Source organism: Taudactylus pleione, unplaced genomic scaffold (genome assembly GCF_031769625.1).
Source record: "Taudactylus pleione unplaced genomic scaffold, aTauple2 ptg001012l, whole genome shotgun sequence".
Taxonomy (NCBI): domain Eukaryota; kingdom Metazoa; phylum Chordata; class Amphibia; order Anura; family Myobatrachidae; genus Taudactylus; species Taudactylus pleione.
The window spans coordinates 360246-376011 of record NW_028285413.1 but is presented as its reverse complement, the minus strand read 5'-3'; the positions used below and the strand labels follow the sequence as shown (position 1 = coordinate 376011).

The window sequence follows — 15766 nt, the reverse complement described above, 5'->3', positions numbered from 1 at the left end:
TACTGTACCTCTCGAGATTCCCGTGGGGGCACAGACTAATGACATGTGCTGCCCACACCAGTGCTGGCCCCCTAATGCTACATAGAAGGCTATAAGGAGTGACTCTGGCGCACTGTGACCTCTGCCTCCTGCTGTTATATGGCTCTACAGCTTACTGGGGAATATAATGTCTTTATACTGCACAGCAGGCTGGCACTATCCCACGTACAATGCCTTTAAGTGTGTTCCATTAAATCAATGAGTAAGATCATATGTCATTATTTCTATTCCCGATTGTGTCCACCCATTGTCTAGGCAAAGGAAAATGAATGATACATTGTACATATGGTTAGCGTAAACTGAGTCACAGTAAGGGGCAAACGTTTGTCTGTCTTCACAGTGTAAGTACCTTCGCTAAACCGCACTCTTTACCCCTATGTTCTACCGAGCCACAACATTAACCTCCACCCCCCCAATCCATCCCATATCAGCCCAACCACACCCACCTTCTCTACCAAGCCACACCTCATATTTGATAGGCCACACCCCTCTCAAGTCTATGACTAGGCCAAATGGGGGGTATATTTATACCACAAATATATGCACATAGATACTTCCATACTGTAAATCAGAGCTAGCAGTACTATGGGGCTGTGTGATTCACAATAACATATTATTAAATATCAATGTCAAATACAGCATTTACTGTACATGCTCTGTAACTGGATAAAGTGTCTACTATAATTCCTTCCCTACAACACTGTATAGCTCTCAGGAGACAATTAAAGGTACAGTACTTCCTCAGACACCTAATAATAATAATAATAATAATAATAATGTGCAATGGGAGACTCCAATAGTGGTTTTTGGGTTCTTGAGCCCATTGCATCAAATGGATGCAAAAATAAAAATGCAAGTTATGTAAGAAAGCAGGTATACTGTAGTATTAAGATTCATAAATATTATGAAGCCCCCACTACTCAACTCAGCAATAACAATAGGTTACTACAAGCTGATGAACTGAGCACAAATTGTCCATACGGCCTGGCTTTATGTCATTTTGTGTGTGAATAAAGTAGAGAGTGCGCCGACCACCGTGTTTTGGCTTTTGATTTTGCAAAACTACCCTCATGTGTTTTGAATCTGTATTTTATTTTTTTTTAAACAGTTAAAATGAAGTAATATTGACCAGTTAGCACTTAGCATGAAATCCAAAAAAACAAATGTAGTTTTTAAATCCGAGTTCCGAACTGCGGGAAGATCCGAACCGGGACTCTGTACCCCAAAGTGATTCCGAACTTGGACTCAGTTCGACTCGGATGCTCTAAATTTGGTTGTTGTCGGTTCCCTGAGAACCAGACCCAAACATCTCTACAATAAAGTGGGATTGTGAAGCAAATGCTTAGGCGGATTTGAATCACAGTCTCTAAATAAAGCCAGTTTCATTTAGATCAGTTTGTGAAGCCATGAGGAAAATTATACTGCAATTATGGACACTATTATACGATAACTCATAGTTCAGTAACGAAGATACTATTATACGATAACTCATTCTACAAGAACTAGGACACTATTATATGATAATCCATAGTACAGTAACTAGGACAGTATTAAACAATAACTCATAGTACAGTAACTTGGACACTATTATACGACGACTCATAGTAAAGCAACTAGGACACTATTATACGATAACTCATAGTACAGTAACTAGGACACTATTATATGATAACCCATAGTATAGTAAGTAGGACATTATACGATGACTCATAGTACAGTAACTAGGACACTATTATACAATGACTCATAGTACAGTAACTAGGATACTATTATATAATAACTCATAGTACAGTAACTAGGACACTATTATATGATAACCCATAGTACAGTAACTAGGACATTATACGATGTCTCATAGTACAGTAACTAGGACACTATTAAACGATGACTCATAGTACAGTAACTAGGATACTATTATATAATAACTCATAGTACAGTAACTAGGACACTATTATATGATAACCCATAGTACAGTAACTAGGACATTATACGATGACTCATAGTACAGTAACTAGGACACTATTATATAATAACTCATAGTACAGTAACTAGGACACTATTACATGATAACCCATAGTAAAGTAACTAGGACATTATACAATGACTCATAGTACAGTAACTAGGACACTATTATTATACGATAACTCATAGTACAGTAACTAGGACACTGATATACGATAACTCATAGTAAAGTAACTAGGACACTATTATACGATGACTCATAGTACAGTAACTAGGACCCTATTATATGATAAGCCATAGTACAGTAACTAGGACACTATCATATGATAACCAATAGTACAGTAACTAGGACACTATTATAAGATAAGATAAGATAACCCATAGTACAGTAACTAGGACACTATTATATGATGACTCATAGTACAGTAACTAGGACACTATTATACGATAACCCATAGTACAGTAACTAGGACACTATCATATGATAACCCATAGCACAGTATCTAGGACACTATCATACGATAACCAATAGTACAGTAACTAGGACACTATTATAATATGACTCACAGTACAGTAACTAGGACACTATTACACGATAACCCATATTACAGTAACTAGGACACTATTATACGATAACTCATAGTACAGTAACTAGGACACTATCATACGATAACCCATAGTACAGTAACTAGGATACTATTAAACAATGACTCATAGTACAGTAACTAGGACACTATTATACGATAACCCATAGTACAGTAACTAGGATACTATTATACAATGACTCTTAGTACAGTAACTAGGACACTAATATACGATAACCCATAGTACAGTAAGTAGGACACTAATATACGATAACCCATAGTACAGTAACTACGACACTATTATACAATAACCCATAGTATAGTAAGTAGGACACTAGTATACAATGACTCATAGTACAGTAACTAGGACACTAATATACGATAACCCATAGTACAGTAACTAGGACACTATTATACGATGACTCATAGTACAGTAACTAGGACACTATTATACGATGACTCATAGTACAGTAACTAGGACACTATCATACGATAACCCATAGTACAGTAACTAGGACACTATCATACGATAACCCATAGTACAGTAACTAGGATACTATTATACAATGACTCATAGTACAGTAACTAGGACACTAATATACGATAACCCATAGTACAGTAACTAGGACACTAATATACGATAACCCATAGTACAGTAACTAGGACACTAGTATACAATGACTCATAGTACAGTAACTAGGACACTATTATACGATAACCCATAGTACAGTAACTAGGACACTAGTATACAATGACTCATAGTACATTAACTAGGATACTATTATACAATGACTCATAGTACAGTAACTAGGACATTATACGATGACTCATAGTTCAGTAACTAGAACACTAACATTCGATAACCCATAGTACAGTAACTAGGACACTATTATACGAGAACCCATAGTACAGTAACTAGGATACTATTATACAATGACTCATAGTACAGTAACTAGGACACTATCATACGATAACCCATAGTACAGTAACTAGGATACTATTATACAATGACTCATAGTACAGTAACTAGGACACTATTATACGATAACCCATAGTACAGTAACAAGGATACTATTATACAATAACCCATAGTACAGTAACTAGGACACTAATATACGACAACCCATAGTACAGTAACTAGGACACTAATAGACGATAATCCATAATACAGTAACTAGGACACTATTATACAATGACTCATAGTACAGTAACTAGGATACTATTATACAATGACTCATAGTACAGTAACTAGGACAATAGTATACAATGACTCATAGTACAGTAACTAGGATACTATTATACGATAACCCATAGTACAGTAACTAGGATACTATTATACAATGACTCATAGTACAGTAACTAGGACACTATCATACGATAACCCATAGTACAGTAACTAAGATACTATTATACAATGACTCATAGTACAGTAACTAGGACACTAGTATACGATAACCCATATTACAGTAACTAGGATACTATTATACAATGACTCATAGTACAGTAACTAGGACACTATTATACGATAACCAATAGTACAGTAACTAGGACACTAATATACAATAACCCATAGTACAGTAACTAGGACACTAATATACGATAACCCATAGTACAGTAACTAGGACACTAATATACGATAACCCATAGTACAGTAACTAGGACACTACTATATGATAACCCATAGTACAGTAACTAGGACACTATTATATGATAACCCATAGTACAGTAACTAGGACACTATCATACGATAACCCATAGTACAGTAACTAGGATACTATTATACAATGACTCATAGTACAGTAACTAGGACACTATTATACGATAACCCATAGTACAGTAACTAGGACACTATCATACGATAACCCATAGTACAGTAACTAGGATACTATTATACAATGACTCATAGTACAGTAACTAGGATACTATTATACAATAACCCATAGTACAGTAAGTAGGACACTAATATACGATAACCCATAGTACAGTAACTAGGACACTAATAGACGATAATCCATAGTACAGTAACTAGGACACTATTATACAATGACTCATAGTACAGTAACTAGGTTACTATTATACAATGACTCATAGTACAGTAACTAGGACACTAGTATACAATGACTCATAGTACAGTAACTAGGATACTATTATACGATAAACCATAGTTCAGTAACTAGGATACTATTATACGATGACTCATAGTACAGTAACTAGGACACTATCATACGATAACCCATAGTACAGTAACTAGGATACTATTATACAATGACTCATAGTACAGTAACTAGGACACTAATATACGATAACCCATATTAAAGTAACTAGGATACTATTATACAATGACTCATAGTACAGTAACTAGGACACTATTATACGATAACCCATAGTACAGTAACTAGGACACTAATATACAATAACCCATAGTACAGTAACTAGGACACTAATATACGATAACCCATAGTACAGTAACTAGGACACTAATATACGATAACCCATAGTACAGTAACTAGGACACTAATATATGATAACCCATAGTACAGTAACTAGGACACTATTATACGATGACTCATAGTACAGTAACTAGGACACTATTATATGATAACCCATAGTACAGTAACTAGGACACTATCATACGATAACCCATAGTACAGTAACTAGGATACTATTATACGATAACTCATAGTACAGTAACTAGGACACTATTATAACATGACTCACAGTACAGTAACTAGGACACTATTACACGATAACCCATATTACAGTAACTAGGACACTATTATACGATAACTCATAGTACAGTAACTAGGACACTATCATACGATAACCCATAGTACAGTAACTAGGATACTATTAAACAATGACTCATAGTACAGTAACTAGGACACTATTATACGATAACCCATAGTACAGTAACTAGGATACTATTATACAATGACTCTTAGTACAGTAACTAGGACACTAATATACGATAACCCATAGTACACTAACTAGGACACTAATATACGATAACCCATAGTACAGTAACTAGGACACTATTATACGATAACCCATAGTATAGTAAGTAGGTCACTAGTATACAATGACTCATAGTACAGTAACTAGGACACTAATATACGATAACCCATAGTACAGTAACTAGGACACTAATATATGATAACCCATAGTACAGTAACTAGGACACTATTTTACGATGACTCATTGTACAGTAACTAGGACACTATTATATGATAACCCATAGTACAGTAACTAGGACACTATCATACGATAACCCATAGTACAGTAACTAGGATACTATTATACAATGACTCATAGTACACTAACTAGGACACTATTATACGATAACCCTTAGTACAGTAACAAGGATACTATTATACAATAACCCATAGTACAGTAACTAGGACACTAATATACGATAACCCATAGTACAGTAACTAAGACACTATCATACGATAACCCATAGTACAGTAACTAGGATACTATTATACAATGACTCATAGTACACTAACTAGGACACTATTATACGATAACCCATAGTACAGTAACAAGGATACTATTATACAATAACCCATAGTACAGTAACTAGGACACTAATATACGATAACCCATAGTACAGTAACTAGGACACTATTATACGAGAACCCATAGTACAGTAACTAGGATACTATTATACAATGACTCATAGTACAGTAACTAGGACACTATCATACGATAACCCATAGTACAGTAACTAGGATACTATTATACAATGACTCATAGTACAGTAACTAGGACACTATTATACGATAACCCATAGTACAGTAACAAGGATACTATTATACAATAACCCATAGTACAGTAACTAGGACACTAATATACGATAACCCATAGTACAGTAACTAGGACACTAATAGACGATAATCCATAATACAGTAACTAGGACACTATTATACAATGACTCATAGTACAGTAACTAGGATACTATTATACAATGACTCATAGTACAGTAACTAGGACAATAGTATACAATGACTCATAGTACAGTAACTAGGATACTATTATACGATAACCCATAGTACAGTAACTAGGATACTATTATACAATGACTCATAGTACAGTAACTAGGACACTATCATACGATAACCCATAGTACAGTAACTAAGATACTATTATACAATGACTCATAGTACAGTAACTAGGACACTAATATACGATAACCCATATTACAGTAACTAGGATACTATTATACAATGACTCATAGTACAGTAACTAGGACACTATTATACGATAACCATTAGTACAGTAACTAGGACACTAATATACAATAACCCATAGTACAGTAACTAGGACACTAATATACGATAACCCATAGTACAGTAACTAGGACACTAATATACGATAACCCATAGTACAGTAACTAGGACACTACTATATGATAACCCATAGTACAGTAACTAGGACACTACTATATGATAACCCATAGTACAGTAACTAGGACACTATTATATGATAACCCATAGTACAGTAACTAGGACACTATCATACGATAACCCATAGTACAGTAACTAGGATACTATTATACAATGACTCATAGTACAGTAACTAGGACACTATTATACGATAACCCATAGTACAGTAACTAGGACACTATCATACGATAACCCATAGTACAGTAACTAGGATACTATTATACAATTACTCATAGTACAGTAACTAGGATACTATTATACAATAACCCATAGTACAGTAAGTAGGACACTAATATACGATAACCCATAGTACAGTAACTAGGACACTAATAGACGATAATCCATAGTACAGTAACTAGGACACTATTATACAATGACTCATAGTACAGTAACTAGGTTACTATTATACAATGACTCATAGTACAGTAACTAGGACACTAGTATACAATGACTCATAGTACAGTAACTAGGATACTATTATACGATAACCTATAGTACAGTAACTAGGATACTATTATACAATGACTCATAGTACAGTAACTAGGACACTATCATACGATAACCCATAGTACAGTAACTAGGATACTATTATACAATGACTCATAGTACAGTAACTAGGACACTAATATACGATAATCCATATTACAGTAACTAGGATACTATTATACAATGACTCATAGTACAGTAACTAGGACACTATTATACGATAACCCATAGTACAGTAACTAGGACACTAATATAAAATAACCCATAGTACAGTAACTAGGACACTAATATACGATAACCCATAGTACAGTAACTAGGACACTAATATACGATAACCCATAGTACAGTAACTAGGACACTAATATATGATAACCCATAGTACAGTAACTAGGACACTATTATACGATGACTCATAGTACAGTAACTAGGACACTAATATATGATAACCCATAGTACAGTAACTAGGACACTATCATACGATAACCCATAGTACAGTAACTAGGATACTATTATACGATAACTCATAGTACAGTAACTAGGACACTATTATAACATGACTCACAGTACAGTAACTAGGACACTATTACACGATAACCCATATTACAGTAACTAGGACACTATTATACGATAACTCATAGTACAGTAACTAGGACACTATCATACGATAACCCATAGTACAGTAACTAGGATACTATTAAACAATGACTCATAGTACAGTAACTAGGACACTATTATACGATAACCCATAGTACAGTAACTAGGATACTATTATACAATGACTCTTAGTACAGTAACTAGGACACTAATATACGATAACCCATAGTACAGTAACTAGGACACAAATATACGATAACCCATAGTACAGTAACTAGGACACTATTATACGATAACCCATAGTATAGTAAGTAGGGCACTAGTATACAATGACTCATAGTACAGTAACTAGGACACTAATATACGATAACCCATAGTACAGTAACTAGGACACTAATATATGATAACCCATAGTACAGTAACTAGGACACTATTATACGATGACTCATAGTACAGTAACTAGGACAGTATTATATGATAACCCATAGTACAGTAACTAGGACACTATCATACGATAACCCATAGTACAGTAACTAGGATACTATTATACAATGACTCATAGTACACTAACTAGGACACTATTATACGATAACCCATAGTACAATAACTAGGACACTATCATACGATAACCCATAGTACAGTAACTAGGATACTATTATACAATGACTCATAGTACAGTAACTAGGACACTAATATACGATAACCCATAGTACAGTAACTAGGACACTAATATACGATAACCCATAGTACAGTAACTAGGACACTAGTATACAATGTCTCATAGTACAGTAACTAGGACACTATTATACGATAACCCATAGTACAGTAACTAGGACACTAGTATACAATGACTCATAGTACAGTAACTAGGATACTATTATACAATGACTCATAGTACAGTAACTAGGACATTATACGATGACTCATAGTACAGTAACTAGAACACTAACATACGATAACCCATAGTACAGTAACTAGGACACTATTATACGATAACCCATAGTACAGTAACTAGGATACTATTATACAATGACTCATAGTACAGTAACTAGGACACTATCATACGATAACCCATAGTACAATAACTAGGATACTATTATACAATGACTCATATTACAGTAACTAGGACACTATTATACGATAACCCATAGTACAGTAACTAGGATACTATTATACAATAACCCATAGTACAGTAACTAGGACACTAATATACGATAACCCATAGTACAGTAACTAGGACACTAATAGACGATAATCCATAGTACAGTAACTAGGACACTATTATACAATGACTAATAGTACAGTAACTAGGATACTATTATACAATGACTCATAGTACAGTAACTAGGACACTAGTATACAATGACTCATAGTACAGTAACTAGGACACTAGTATACAATGACTCATAGTACAGTAACTAGGATACTATTATACGATAACCCATAGTACAGTAACTAGGATACTATTATACAATGACTCATAGTACAGTAACTACGACACTAATATACGATAACACATATTACAGTAACTAGGATACTATTATACAATGACTCATAGTACAGTAACTAGGACACTATTATACGATAACCCATAGTACAGTAACTAGGACACTAATATACAATAACCCATAGTACAGTAACTAGGACACTAATATACGATAACCCATAGTACAGTAACTAGGACACTAATATACGATAACCCATAGTACAGTAACTAGGACACTAATATATGATAACCCATAGTACAGTAACTAGGACACTATTATACGATGACTCATAGTACAGTAACTAGGACACTATTATATGATAACCCATAGTACAGTAACTAGGACACTATCATACGATAACCCATAGTACAGTAACTAGGATACTATTATACAATGACTCATAGTACAGTAACTAGGACACTATTATACGATAACCCATAGTACAGTAACTAGGACACTATCATACGATAACCCATAGTACAGTAACTAGGATACTATTATACAATGACTCATAGTACAGTAACTAGGATACTATTATACAATAACCCATAGTACAGTAACTAGGACACTAATATACGATAACCCATAGTACAGTAACTAGGACACTAATAGACGATAATCCATAGTACAGTAACTTGGACACTATTATACAATGACTCATAGTACAGTAACTAGGATACTAATATACAATGACTCATAGTACAGTATCTAGGACACTAGTATACAATGACTCATAGTACAGTAACTAGGATACTATTATACGATAACCCATAGTACAGTAACTAGGATACTATTATACAATGACTCATAGTACAGTAATTAGGACACTATCATACGATAACCCATAGTACAGTAACTAGGATACTATTATACAATGACTCATAGTACAGTAACTAGGACACTATTATATGATAACCCATAGTACAGTAACTAGGACACTATCATACGATAACCCATAGTACAGTAACTAGGATACTATTATACAATGACTCATAGTACAGTAACTAGGACACTATTATACGATAACCCATAGTACAGTAACTAGGACACTATCATACGATAACCCATAGTACAGTAACTAGGATACTATTATACAATGACTCATAGTACAGTAACTAGGACACTAATATACGATAACCCATAGTACAGTAACTAGGACACTAATATACGATAACCCATAGTACAGTAACTAGGACACTAGTATACAATGACTCATAGTACAGTAACTAGGACACTATTATACGATAACCCATAGTACAGTAACTAGGACACTAGTATACAATGACTCATAGTACAGTAACAAGGATACTATTATACAATGACTCATAGTACAGTAACTAGGACATTATACGATGACTCATAGTACAGTAACTAGAACACTAACATACGATAACCCATAGTACAGTAACTAGGACACTATTATACGATAACCCATAGTACAGTAACTAGGATACTATTATACAATGACTCATAGTACAGTAACTAGGACACTATCATACGATAACCCATAGTACAGTAACTAGGATACTATTATACAATGACTCATAGTACAGTAACTAGGACACTATTATACGATAACCCATAGTACTGTAACTTGGATACTATTATACAATAACCCATAGTACAGTAACTAGGACACTAATATACGATAACCCATAGTACAGTAACTAGGACACTAATAGACGATAATCCATAGTACAGTAACTAGGACACTATTATACAATGACTCATAGTACAGTAACTAGGATACTATTATACAATGACTCATAGTACAGTAACTAGGACACTAGTATACAATGACTCATAGTACAGTAACTAGGATACTATTATACAATAACCCATAGTACAGTAACTAGGATACTATTATACAATGACTCATAGTACAGTAACTAGGACACTATCATACGATAACCCATAGTACAGTAACTAGGATACTATTATACAATGACTCATAGTACAGTAACTAGGACACTAATATACAATAACCCATAGTACAGTAACTAGGACACTATTATACGATAACCCATAGTACAGTAACTAGGATACTATTATACAATGACTCATAGTACAGTAACGAGGACACTATTATACGATAACCCATAGTACAGTAACTAGGACACTATCATACGATAACCCATAGTACAGTAACTAGGATACTATTATACAATGACTCATAGTACAGTAACTAGGACACTAATATACGATAACCCATAGTACAGTAACTAGGACACTAATATACGATAACCCATAGTACAGTAACTAGGACACTAGTATACAATGACTCATAGTACAGTAACTAGGACACTATTATACGATAACCCATAGTACAGTAACTAGGACACTAGTATACAATGACTCATAGTACAGTAACAAGGATACTATTATACAATGACTCATAGTACAGTAACTAGGACATTATACGATGACTCATAGTACAGTAACTAGAACACTAACATACGATAACCCATAGTACAGTAACTAGGACACTATTATACGATAACCCATAGTACAGTAACTAGGATACTATTATACAATGACTCATAGTACAGTAACTAGGACACTATCATACGATAACCCATAGTACAGTAACTAGGATACTATTATACAATGACTCATAGTACAGTAACTAGGACACTATTATACGATAACCCATAGTACTGTAACTTGGATACTATTATACAATAACCCATAGTACAGTAACTAGGACACTAATATACGATAACCCATAGTACAGTAACTAGGACACTAATAGACGATAATCCATAGTACAGTAACTAGGACACTATTATACAATGACTCATAGTACAGTAACTAGGATACTATTATACAATGACTCATAGTACAGTAACTAGGACACTAGTATACAATGACTCATAGTACAGTAACTAGGATACTATTATACGATAACCCATAGTACAGTAACTAGGATACTATTATACAATGACTCATAGTACAGTAACTAGGACACTAATATACGATAACACATATTACAGTAACTAGGATACTATTATACAATGACTCATAGTACAGTAACTAGGACACTATTATACGATAACCCATAGTACAGTAACTAGGACACTAATATACAATAACCCATAGTACAGTAACTAGGACACTAATATACGATAACCCATAGTACAGTAACTAGGACACTAATATACGATAACCCATAGTACAGTAACTAGGACACTAATATATGATAACCCATAGTACAGTAACTAGGACACTATTATACGATGACTCATAGTACAGTAACTAGGACACTATTATATGATAACCCATAGTACAGTAACTAGGACACTATCATACGATAACCCATAGTACAGTAACTAGGATACTATTATACAATGACTCATAGTACAGTAACTAGGACACTATTATACGATAACCCATAGTACAGTAACTAGGACACTATCATACGATAACCCATAGTACAGTAACTAGGATACTATTATACAATGACTCATAGTACAGTAACTAGGATACTATTATACAATAACCCATAGTACAGTAACTAGGACACTAATATACGATAACCCATAGTACAGTAACTAGGACACTAATAGACGATAATCCATAGTACAGTAACTTGGACACTATTATACAATGACTCATAGTACAGTAACTAGGATACTAATATACAATGACTCATAGTACAGTATCTAGGACACTAGTATACAATGACTCATAGTACAGTAACTAGGATACTATTATACGATAACCCATAGTACAGTAACTAGGATACTATTATACAATGACTCATAGTACAGTAATTAGGACACTATCATACGATAACCCATAGTACAGTAACTAGGATACTATTATACAATGACTCATAGTACAGTAACTAGGACACTATTATATGATAACCCATAGTACAGTAACTAGGACACTATCATACGATAACCCATAGTACAGTAACTAGGATACTATTATACAATGACTCATAGTACAGTAACTAGGACACTATTATACGATAACCCATAGTACAGTAACTAGGACACTATCATACGATAACCCATAGTACAGTAACTAGGACACTAGTATACAATGACTCATAGTACAGTAACTAGGACACTAATATACGATAACCCATAGTACAGTAACTAGGACACTAATATACGATAACCCATAGTACAGTAACTAGGACACTAGTATACAATGACTCATAGTACAGTAACTAGGACACTATTATACGATAACCCATAGTACAGTAACTAGGACACTAGTATACAATGACTCATAGTACAGTAACAAGGATACTATTATACAATGACTCATAGTACAGTAACTAGGACATTATACGATGACTCATAGTACAGTAACTAGAACACTAACATACGATAACCCATAGTACAGTAACTAGGACACTATTATACGATAACCCATAGTACAGTAACTAGGATACTATTATACAATGACTCATAGTACAGTAACTAGGACACTATCATACGATAACCCATAGTACAGTAACTAGGACACTATTATACAATGACTCATAGTACAGTAACTAGGATACTATTATACAATGACTCATAGTACAGTAACTAGGACACTAGTATACAATGACTCATAGTACAGTAACTAGGATACTATTATACGATAACCCATAGTACAGTAACTAGGATACTATTATACAATGACTCATAGTACAGTAACTAGGACACTAATATACGATAACACATATTACAGTAACTAGGATACTATTATACAATGACTCATAGTACAGTAACTAGGACACTATTATACGATAACCCATAGTACAGTAACTAGGACACTAATATACAATAACCCATAGTACAGTAACTAGGACACTAATATACGATAACCCATAGTACAGTAACTAGGACACTAATATACGATAACCCATAGTACAGTAACTAGGACACTAATATATGATAACCCATAGTACAGTAACTAGGACACTATTATACGATGACTCATAGTACAGTAACTAGGACACTATTATATGATAACCCATAGTACAGTAACTAGGACACTATCATACGATAACCCATAGTACAGTAACTAGGATACTATTATACAATGACTCATAGTACAGTAACTAGGACACTATTATACGATAACCCATAGTACAGTAACTAGGACACTATCATACGATAACCCATAGTACAGTAACTAGGATACTATTATACAATGACTCATAGTACAGTAACTAGGACACTATTATATGATAACCCATAGTACAGTAACTAGGACACTATCATACGATAACCCATAGTACAGTAACTAGGATACTATTATACAATGACTCATAGTACAGTAACTAGGACACTAATATACGATAACCCATAGTACAGTAACTAGGACACTAATATACGATAACCCATAGTACAGTAACTAGGACACTAGTATACAATGACTCATAGTACAGTAACTAGGACACTATTATACGATAACCCATAGTACAGTAACTAGGACACTAGTATACAATGACTCATAGTACAGTAACAAGGATACTATTATACAATGACTCATAGTACAGTAACTAGGACATTATACGATGACTCATAGTACAGTAACTAGAACACTAACATACGATAACCCATAGTACAGTAACTAGGACACTATTATACGATAACCCATAGTACAGTAACTAGGATACTATTATACAATGACTCATAGTACAGTAACTAGGACACTATCATACGATAACCCATAGTACAGTAACTAGGATACTATTATACAATGACTCATAGTACAGTAACTAGGACACTATTATACGATAACCCATAGTACTGTAACTTGGATACTATTATACAATAACCCATAGTACAGTAACTAGGACACTAATATACGATAACCCATAGTACAGTAACTAGGACACTAATAGATGATAATCCATAGTACAGTAACTAGGACACTATTATACAATGACTCATAGTACAGTAACTAGGATACTATTATACAATGACTCATAGTACAGTAACTAGGACACTAGTATACAATGACTCATAGTACAGTAACTAGGATACTATTATACGATAACCCATAGTACAGTAACTAGGATACTATTATACAATGACTCATAGTACAGTAACTAGGACACTAATATACGATAACACATATTACAGTAACTAGGATACTATTATACAATGACTCATAGTACAGTAACTAGGACACTATTATACGATAACCCATAGTACAG

At 33.9% G+C, this 15766-nt stretch overlaps 1 protein-coding gene across 1 annotated transcript in view; it reads right to left on the bottom strand.

The window, feature by feature from the left end:
* LOC148454303 (usherin-like) overlaps positions 1–15766 on the bottom strand; it is a gene marked incomplete at both ends in the record, with an annotated part of 948215 nt that overhangs the window by 618945 nt on the left and 313504 nt on the right. The gene's annotated exons all lie outside the window — the stretch shown is intronic.